Raw genomic sequence first — 10,965 nt, 5'->3', positions numbered from 1 at the left:
TTTTTTTTTTTTGTGGCATGCGGGCCTCTCACTGTTGTGGCCTCTCCCGTTGCGGAGCACAGGCTCCGGACGCGCAGGCTCAGCGGCCACGGCTCACGGGCCCAGCCGCTCCGCGGCATGTGGGATCCTCCCAAACCGGGGCGCGAACCCGGTTCCCCTGCATCGGCAGGCGGACGCGCAACCACTGCGCCACCAGGGAAGCCCCCCCGTGGAGTTTTTAACTCTCAGACTTGTCCATACTGAGTCTCCAGCAATTCTTCAATGATACTTTAGATTTCCCTACCCTGGCACTAGTTCTGGGGGTGGTTTCTGCTCGTGGTTTTCTGCTTCAGTAAATTGTGAAAGTTGTGATTCTCTGTATCTGCCTGTCTATCTCTCTAATTTGGGGTAGCTGTTTGCCCTGTGACCTGACATCACTGAAAGATTTTTAAAGAGTTGTTGATTTTTCGGTTTGTTTAAAGCTTTTTCACTTGTTGTGAAGACAGAGTGATAACTTTTAAGCTTCTTTATATACTGGACTGAAAACTTAAAGTTACTTGTGTGCCTTGAAAGCACAGATTATGTCTAAGTCGTCTTTTATATATCCCCTTATGTAATTATCATAGTGCCTCCCATGTAGTTGGTTCTCAATAAATACTTTCAAATGAATGACTAGATATGTGTCTACACTTTCATAAATTTTTCTGTGATCTCTTTCTACTGTTGAAATTCTGTGTTGTTTTGTTTTTTTCTTCCTCTGTCTTAACGTGTGGCATCTCCATTGTTGCAAGTCTGGACAATCTACAATTGAAATATGTAACTGGAACTTGTCCCAACTTCAGTCAGGGCAACTATCCCTTTTTATATGTAACCCAAAGGTCACCTTCTCTAAGATACATGTTAAGCAGAGGGGGTTTCGGGGGTACTGTTGACACATCATCTTGGCAGCAACTTGTCTAGACCTCCTTTTGCAGATCTAAGTGCTGCTGGGGCTTCTTCTCACATTGATACATTAGGAGCTGGAATTCCGGAACTACTGATTCCCTGATGCACCTATCTGATGCTGGCCTCAGCAGAGGGGCTTTGTAAGAAAAGCTACAATTCTTTTTATTGCCTAGAATCTTACCCTTCTCCCTGCTGGACCCCCCTCACATCTCCACAGCCTTTCTACAGTTTTCTTCAACATTACCCAAGGAACAGGAATGATTAATGGAAGTTAGAACATAGAAAAGATAGATATTAAATTGATATTATGACTATCCCCCTACTTCAGATGAAAAGAACTAAAAATGTTAAGCCCCACCCACTTCATTTTCTAGTTTTGCTCTGTGACTTGAAGCCTACTTTTTGACTTTTGACAGAACTCTACAAAAACCTACATTTTGACACTCTGCCTTGCCCTCACCCAATCCCACCCCATAGTTTGGTCTCCTTAGGATTTGTCTTTCTTTCTACACAAGAAAGTCTTTGATAGCATGAATCCTACAGCAGTTCCCACAGCCTGAAATACTCAATTTAGTATGGGAGAGGAAATACTATGTGAAGTGATAAAGCTCCAGCAGAAGGCTCTAGTTGGGCTTTTCTATTCTATATCCTTTTTAAGTCTCCCTGATAATACAAAGTATTGCTCTGCTCCTTCATTCTTTATGATTGTCAAGTGGCCAAATATTGGATCAAACACACTCATGTTCCCATACACATCCACACACAGACACCTTTCCCAAATATGAAAGTGTTAAAGAACAGTAGAGATTCATACTAACTAAATACATTTCCCTAAATATAACCTAACCTTCTGATTCCCATGCCTGTAACCCTCCTACTACCATTTCATACTCAGAGGTCAATATTGCACAAGGAATGGGTCCATTACCATGCTTTTTTCAAAGTAACAGTCTTATGGATTACCTGCCACTTGATGGCTGCTGCCTAGCTGTCTTGGCATTGTCTTGAAGTTACACTTTCCTGTAGCTTATTCCATCTTAAATTCTGAGTTTAATCTGTCACCTACAATAATCTCTGGAAATGGAAAGGAGAAAAATAAAGAGATCTGTTTTGTTTCTGTTCAAGCAAATCCCCCAGAAGTCAGGATGCAGATGTTCTTTCAGTTGCTGTTTAAAATCTACTGGATAAGATAATTTATAAGAAAGCTTCTGATGTATAATTTTATGTTTCTAAGTGTTACAGAAATGTTATACCTTATTTTGAATCTTATTTAAACATGTGAATTTGATTTTGGACCAAAGCCATTTCAATGCATTTTGTTTCTATTTTACAAGTATTTCATTGGATGCTATATTCATAAATTTTTAATAACTTTTTAGTGTTCTAACAATTAGTGGTCTAGCTGTCTAATTTGACTGCTATTTGATTTTACCTGAACAAATACTTTATTGAAGTTGTTCTTTACTATGCTGGTAATTGTCTTATGCCTTAAATATATAGCCACTCCTTCCTTCAAAAGACCAAAAATTGTGTGGTCCTGATGATGTAGTACTGCCAATTTTAGCATTCAGATTGCCACTTTTATTTGCTACCAGTACTGCATATGCCTTGCATAAAGAGAAGACCCTGTTACCTAGCATTGGCAACCTCCCACTCTAGTACCTGCCAAAAATGAAATCGCTATGCATCACACTGATATTCCTTGTAAGTGTGTTTGAGTCCTATGCTCCAGCCTTACTGAAGCGCTTTGCATTTCCAGGATACAGACTGCTTTCTTATGTCTCCATGACTTTCACACATTGCTCGCTTAACCTAGATGTCACATTCCACCTCTCAACCCCACTCTCCATCACCTTCTGCACCTGTATAACTCCTTATCCTTCAAAACTCAGCTCAGATGTCATATCCTTTGGGACGTTTTTCAATTCTACTCTCCCCTTCAAGTCTGGATTGAATGTCCATCCTGCAATCATACTTACACATAATTACCTGCCTTTGCATGTTTACAGTTTTGTAAATCTCTCTCCTAATTTGTGAGCCTGATGATCTTAGGAATTAATGCCGTTTATGTCTATATCGCCAGCACATAGTAGATGACCAGTTAAAATGTAATGAACTGATGGGAATATTGCTTGTGGATACTTATCTGAGTATTCATTCTGGTTTTTTTGTCGTATCTGGATGATGTATGCAGAGCTTACTGTTATGCTAAGTTACCCACAAATTCTATAGAAAAGACTTTTTTATTTCTTAAAATATTTGCATCTTATTCTGGAACTATTATGATTGTTGTTATTATTATATGTGTGCGAGGGAAGGACATTGACAATTATTGGTCATCTATTGTTTGCTAGATATTCTGCTAGGTGCTCAGTATATTTTCTCATTTAACGCTTATGATGATCCTTTAAGATTGGTTTTTATTGTCTTCATTTTATAATCGAGGACCTAGACACTAAAAGATATTAAGTAATTTTTTCAATTTTTCAATCTGCTAAGTGGCAGAGCCAGGTTTTGGATTCTAGGTCTATCAATTATTTAGAGCTCCTACTTTTTTCACTATGCATGTTGTATTTATATAGATGCTTGTGAAGTGCTTATGAATACTGTAAGAACATCTTCATGTATGGAAATAGCATTAAAAGAGTGATTCATAGAGTGGTTAGCTCAGTCACCAAGCCTTCTGTACTGCCCAGTTTACCTAAGTAGCTATTTAGTTTTAAATATATTTGGCTTTAAACATGTCCATTAAACAACAACAGAGTGAGCATTTTCAAAAACTATACTGCTATAAAAATAAAGTCTCCTGGGTACTTTGAGAATTACAGCAAATTAATAACAACGCTTAAACTAAGAGTTACATTTGATATCACACACACAAAATCCATACATGTTAAACTATCAAGATAGAGCTTTGCTTTAAAAAAAAAAACTCTTGTGTTATTAAGGGATCACTTTGGAATTCTCTGAAAATATGATATTACATCTCTGCACAGTGTCCAGGATACAGGATCTGGTTTGCACATTTGTGACAAATCTCTTCCCAGAGCTGCAAAACAATTTGTTTCTGTCATCAGAGGGTTAAAGAAGCAGTTTTCTTCCTGTGCTGTTGGGAGACTTTTTTTTTTTCCTAAGAGATCAGGGAAATGCATCAGAAGAGAAGATTACTCGCATTTGCCCCAGTGCTACTAAAACAGTTGTTTGTTTTTTCTCTCTCCAGTGTAGAAGCCTTTCCTATTCTTTACTTATCACAGAAATTGAAGAAGTGCTCCTATGCCACCACTGCTGACTCAGTTCTCTGGTTTCCCCCATATTAATCAGATTTTAACTTGACTTTATGGGGGTCTTTAGTTCAAAGCTCAGCTGAATTTGGTGGTCCTTCCTCAAGTCTTTGTGGACATTTGCCAATTTTGTAAAACTACTGCAGAGTTGAACAGACTTTTGCATTCTTGGCAAGATTCCACCTCTAAGAGATCTGGGATAAGAACAAAAATAACACTACGTTGGTGGAAAATAGAGAATAGAAGAACGTTGGTGGAAATGGGACGGAGTAGTTTATATCATATACTTACTTATTTTTCTCTGCTCTGTAATTATATGAAATTTTCAGGTTATATTAAACATAAAGTTTACCTTCTTTGGAACTACTATCATTTTTCTTTTTTTGAGGATAAGTTTTTTTAATAAGGAGATTTTGTGTATTAGTTTTACTTAAAAATTTAATATAGACTGAGGAGGGATATTCAAGGGATAAAAATTAAATTTGCTTTTTTAATAGATAGCATAGCAAAATAGAAATGTTGGCTTTTATAATTTCTTCACCTATTTGGATAACCTTTGAAGGCATCAGGGAAGAAAAATTCTATAGAGTTTCATATTTAAATTCATTAATAGTAAAAATGACAAAAATAATTATCATTTTTGAGCACTTATTTAATTTTTATAAATAGAAACTTTTTTCAGTGTTTTACATATATCATTTTATTTAATTGTCACAAGAATCCTATGAGGATTAATTAACTTATTTACTTTTTCCAAAAGAGGCAAATGAAGCCCAGAGAAGTTAAGAAACTTTCCTAAGACCATGCAGTATTTCAGTTAGTATGCTTCTGATGACAAGAAAACAAAACGATAGGGATATTTACCATCTTACCTAACTATATGTCCGGAGGTAGAGCTACTCTAGGCTTGATTAAGTCAATGACATCATCAAAGACCCATTTTCTTTCCATCTGTCTACTTTGCTGTCCTTAGCAAATTGTCTTGCCCTCCTAGACCAGCTGCTATATTTGGTTGCTATATATATATATATATATATATATATATATATAGTTGCTATATTTTCCTATATATGGTTGCCTATTTACCATAGGCAGAAAACTTTGTCACCAGACAGAAAGAAAAAGGGAAAAGCCCTTTTCTCAGCTCTCTTTTTAAGAAAGAGGAATCCTTTGCTGGAAACTCTACAGGCAGCCTTGCGCTGATGTCTCATTGGCTGGAATCGCATTATATGCTCAGGCCTAAACCAATCACCAGGAAAAGAGAAAAATCCCACAGGATTGGCCTACTCCAGTAAAGACTCACTCCCTGGGGTGAAATAGAAATAGAAATAGACCCTCAGAGTAAAGTGAACAAAATGGGACTTTGTTAACAAGGAAGATTAATGGGCAGGGGGCTTTGGCCTCTGGAGAGGTGGCCAACAATGTCTTCCATGTACAGCTAACAACTTGTGGCTTGAAATCCAAATCCAGGCAGGCTGCTTCTTCTTAGCCTGTGCTCTTAGCCACCTTGCTATGAAAAGTTTGATGTTAGGTTCTAAAGAAGTTTTCTCTAATCTTCCATAAAAATCACATATTCTAAAAAGCAAACGAGCATAATTTTCAAACAGAGGAATTTGGGATAAAGGAAATTTTCACTCCATAATTCACCATATTTGTTATGGTCAGACAAGCTTTAGCTTGAAAAGGGCATATGTGCCTTAATGTACCTTAAGAAATGTAGATTGTGGTCACCATCTTGATTCCCATGAGAAGAAGTAAATCACTACAGAATGGGGTTGGAGAATAGGGAGGAGTCTCAGGCTTCATTTAAATAACCTGAAGATCTTCCATAAGATCCAACAGAGATTATTGCCCATGTTTATTCATAAGAAAATGGAAATATAGTGAGATGATTTAATTTTTACTACTAAATCAATTCAGTCATTTATTTACTATTTCTTTAATTCACTCAATAAATATTTATTTAGTGCAAATAAAAGCAAGAAGATTAGGTAAAAGGGAGTCAGACAACAACAGGCAAACAGAAACTGGAGAGAATAAACAGAAACCTGGGGAAACCATAATCTTAATCTCAAAGATTAAATATGAGATTCCTCCAGTGTATTGAAACATGAATTTCTTTAGTCTTATGGGAATATTCACTGTAGAAAAATGACACTGAAAAATATATTTTTTCAATCATTATGTGTTAAGCGTTAAGCATCTACTATATTCCTGACATTATTTGGTATCATTCATGTAAAATAAATATCAGTACTACATTCTTCCTTTAAAGAGCTTATAACCTAATGAAGGGGAAAAGTAAACACTGTTACAGCATTATGAAAGCTGTATAACAGAATTTATTTAAAGCCTAAGAGTTAATGACACTGGGAAGATCGGGGATGGCTTCACAAAGGAGTATAATGTTTGAGCTGAGGCTTAAAGAATAATAAGAATTTTGCCAGGAGATCTAGCCATTACCCAACTGGCTGAGGCCAAATCTAGACTGGAAGCACTGGGCCGTACTCACCAAAGTGTATCCATCAGAGAAGTTCCAGAGGAAGGGTTCCAAAGCCAAGACAGAAAGGGCACATTACTGGCTTGTTACTGAGCCAGAAAACAGGAAACATAAAGTAGTCAACTACCGCTGGATGCAGAGAAGTAGAAGGGAAGACATGCCACACAGAATGAACAGTAGGTGCAAAAACATAGCACAGTACATTAAGGAAACACAATTATGGCTGAATAAAGATGCCACACGTAGATGTACAAGGAGCGGTTGGATGAAAATAAGGAACAGTGGCCATGGAAAGATTTTGAAGGGCCTACCGTGACATGCGGAAGTTCTGAACTGATCCTATACATGAGGAATTCTTGAAGGATAAATGTTCTCATCTTTAAATTTTGGAAAGATCACTCTGGAGCTGATTTGGAGGTAAATTTCAGGGAGATGAGACTGTAGTCATGGAGACCAGGTAGGATGCTGTTGCAATAGTGCAGACGAGAGCAGATGAAGGGCCAAGCTGAGACAGTGGTAGTAGATATGGAAAGGGGGAAGAAGAACATATGTTATCCAGTCTTTACAGGTTTGGAAAACCTATTAGATGAGGTGACACTAAGAGTCAAGGATATATCTCCGATTTCTTGATAGACAGTGGTGCCGTTACTCTTTTTTTTTTTTTTTTTTTTTTTTGGTATGCGGGCCTCCCTCTGCTGTGGCCTCTCCCGTTGCGGAGCACAGGCTCCGGACGCGCAGGCCCAGCGGCCATGGCTCACGGGCCCAGCCGCTCCGCGGCATGTGGGATCTTCCCAGACCGGGGCGCGAACCCGGTTCCCCTGCATCGGCAGGCGGACGCGCAACCACTGCGCCACCAGGGAAGCCTGCCGTTACTCTTGATTGAAATTAAAGGATGAATAGGATAAGAGCAGGATAAGTTGGGGGAGTGTGCGTGTGAGTTTGAGGCAAGGAATGGGGAGGAGTGAAGGAATAATCTGAAAAGTTCAGTTTTGTGCAAATAGTATTTGAGGCACTTGGATAATTTGGCCCTGTGAAATTGGTAATATTTACCTGGAGATCAGGAATGATATGTGACTTAAAGCTACAAATTTGGGAGGCATAAATATTTAGGTTGAGCCATAGAGGTAGGTAAACTCCAGCAAGCAAAACAGCAGAGAAGAGTGTAAACGAACTTTGAGAAACATTAACATTCCAGGGACAGTGAGAAAAAGTGGAGTGAGTCTATAAATCACAAATGAGATTATGGAAACCAAGAGTTAAGAAACTTCAAGGTGATCACAAAAGCGTAAGCATGACAGAGAGTAAGTAAGGTTTCCTGGATGAGTACCAGCTGCATATTAACCCTAGGGGACAGATCACAAATCACTGATTTGGTACTTTTTAGGAGAACCTGGTTTCCTCCAGCCTTGTGATTCAAGAGTGTTAGGAAACATGGCCACTAGTTAATATCAGAAGAAACAGTAATGAATACTATTTAATGCTTTATTTAAAATTATCTTAATGAAGGATAGAGGACTGAAGGGGAATTATTTATAATGTAACAGAGAGGTCCAAAGTGGGGTGGTGCTAATAGTTTTTGGTCAACAGAAAGTAAGTAACAAATAGCTATAGGTTGACAAGAATAGAGAAGGGGAAAAATGCAGTGGGTGCTTGCTTGAATCTCTGAGCGCTCCTGGAACAAGGCTTGCGGTGGCCCTGTCCTTTATGGTGGGTGTCCTGAGCATTCTCAATAGCACACGCGCACCACTGAACGGTAGAACCAGGAGTTTCCTCGAATTTGTACCTGAAAGGAAGCAATGTGGTGTGGCTGGAAGGACAAGAAATACAAAAGACATGGATATATGTTGATATCTGACACTTTTGGCCATCAATAGCTACTACTTTCTTCTACCCTGAATGATGATGACTTCATGCAAAACTTTAAAAGAAAAGCCCTTCTCAGCAATTATTTGTTCTTTGAATCTATAGCAGACACTCAGTCTCTCTGAATCTTCTCATATTATTCAAGGTGTATCTATATCAGAAATAATTATTTGGATTTTTAAAATACTCTATGCATCAAATAAATGTTTCAGTCATTTATGCATATGTATATATTTTGTGGTTTAGAGTCTGCATAGAAATAAATATAACCTAAGCACAGTATTTCATTCTCTGTCCAAGGACAAAAGTTGGCAGTTTTTAACCTAAAGTGTAAAATTTAAAAAAAAAATGTTTCCTACCAAATGCTATAAATAACTATCTATATTCTCACATAAGATAGAGATTTTATGAAAATTGGTCATGTACATAAATAGGTTTTTATGGTATGTTGAACATTTATGTTGATACTTTTCAGATTTACATTTTAAAAACAAAAGGATGGAAGAGGTGATCAGGAAGAGTGAAAGGAATTTAAGAAAAAATGTTCTTATACATTGATCCCTTTCTCTGATCAGTGGTAAGCTATATACCCATGAGAGACCCATAATGAGAAAAAGAACAGAGAGCTTGGATTTATTTTAAAGTATGTCTTTGTTTTAATAAGTCATTAGTAGTCATATTGATGGCCCGGTTTCATGTAAAGGCCATCAGTTTCTGATATTTGTTACTGTGACTTTAGAGATGTCAGCATTATTCTCTGAATAGGGCCTGGTATCACTCTCTGCTCCATTTATTTTAGGTGAACTCGCATGATGAAAGGGGAGGGATACCTGACCTTCATCTCTTCTCTTTTCCTCTCCCCACACCTGACATTTCCATGTTTCACTTGGCAACAGTGAAAAAAAAAATTATCTTGCTATATGACAAATGGTTTGTTTTCTTCTCTCAGTAGAAATAGATGAAAAATTTTATATTAGCTCAAGGGAACTATAATACATATTACTCACTTCTGAATTGTTATGTTGAGGTATAAACTTTAAAATATCTGGTCATCTTTGAGGGTGAAATGGGGGTGAAATCTGTAAATAACAGACTGTGGAAAATAACTCTTGGAGTTCTCATTAAAATAAGAAACCTAGAAAAAAATCTTCCCTTGGGAATTTCATGGAGGCAGGGGGAAAAGTGTTTTTAGTAACAGCCTCATTTTCTTTAATATCACTTTTTGTCTAAATTGTTTCATTGGGACTTATGGTAAGTACTGAATCTATCATTAGGTTTTACACTAAACTAAATTAAAAAAAAAAACTTTTGTTGGAGCACTTATTAAACTCTAAAAGGATATTGAGAATTATACATGCATATAGTCCCAAAATGAAATTTTGCTCCATTTAGATGAGAACTTGTAACTCCTACTCTTTAATATATTCTGTCCACTGTTGATAAGACATAGGGCCAAATGCTTTTAGTTGTATCCTTCCTGTGTAACATTTTTTATTTATTGATTTTATTTTTAAAATTTATTTTATTTTTGGCTGCGTTGGGTCTTCGTTGCTGTACGCAGCCTTTCTCTAGTCGCAGCGAGCAGGGGCTACTCTTCGTTGCGGTGCTCAGGTTTCTCATTGCAGTGGCTTCTCTTGTTGTGGAGCACGGGCTCTAGGAGCGCGGGCTTCAGTAGTTGTGACATGTGGGCTCAGTAGTTGTGGCTCGTGGGCTCTAGAGCACAGGCTCAGTAGTTGTGGCACACGGGCTTAGCTGCTCCGTGGCACGTGGGATCTTCCTGGACCAGGGCTCGAACCCCTGTCCCCTGAATTGGCAGGCGGATTCTTAACCACTGCGCCACCAGCGAAGTCCTATTTATTGATTTTCATAGCTTCTGAAATAGCTGAATACCTCTTCAAGGTATTCATGTGTCATGAATAATACTATAAAGTAGCTGTGATGAAAAAGCATATCAGTCTTTAAGGCCAGTCTCTCATAAAATATAGTTTCAGGATTTCATAGATTTCCCTTTTTGGGGGACAAATTTTAAGGTAAAGAAAACACCCTTGCACTCTCAAAATAAATATAAATGTCAATTTTTTAAATTTTAAGTAGGTGTAATTTGTGCAAAAGATGAGGCATGAAGAATTGAAGTAGAATTTCACTGCCCATCTTTCTCAAAATTTAAAAAATATGTTATATGTCACTGTAACAATAATCTGTAATATGATATTCTGGGATGGGACTCCGGGGGACATAAAGGAAAAAAATATTGTATAATTCATTGCTGTGTTAAAAATTTATGTTTTTTTTTTTTTTTGCGGTACGGGGGCCTCTCACTGTTGTGGCCTCTCCCGTTGCGGAGCACAGGCTCCGGACGCGCAGGCTCAGCGGCCATGGCTCACGGGCCCAGCCCCT

At 37.8% G+C, this 10,965-nt stretch overlaps 1 protein-coding gene across 1 annotated transcript in view; it reads left to right on the top strand.

The window, feature by feature from the left end:
• The window catches only part of COL25A1 (collagen type XXV alpha 1 chain), a 476,840-nt gene that overhangs the window by 191,650 nt on the left and 274,225 nt on the right, over positions 1 to 10,965 (top strand). The gene's annotated exons all lie outside the window — the stretch shown is intronic.

The sequence above is a fragment of the Physeter macrocephalus genome, chromosome 7 (genome assembly GCF_002837175.3).
Source record: "Physeter macrocephalus isolate SW-GA chromosome 7, ASM283717v5, whole genome shotgun sequence".
In the NCBI taxonomy this organism is placed as follows: domain Eukaryota; kingdom Metazoa; phylum Chordata; class Mammalia; order Artiodactyla; family Physeteridae; genus Physeter; species Physeter macrocephalus.
The sequence above is the reverse complement of the archived record's forward strand: the minus strand, read 5'-3'. Positions and strand labels throughout refer to the sequence as shown.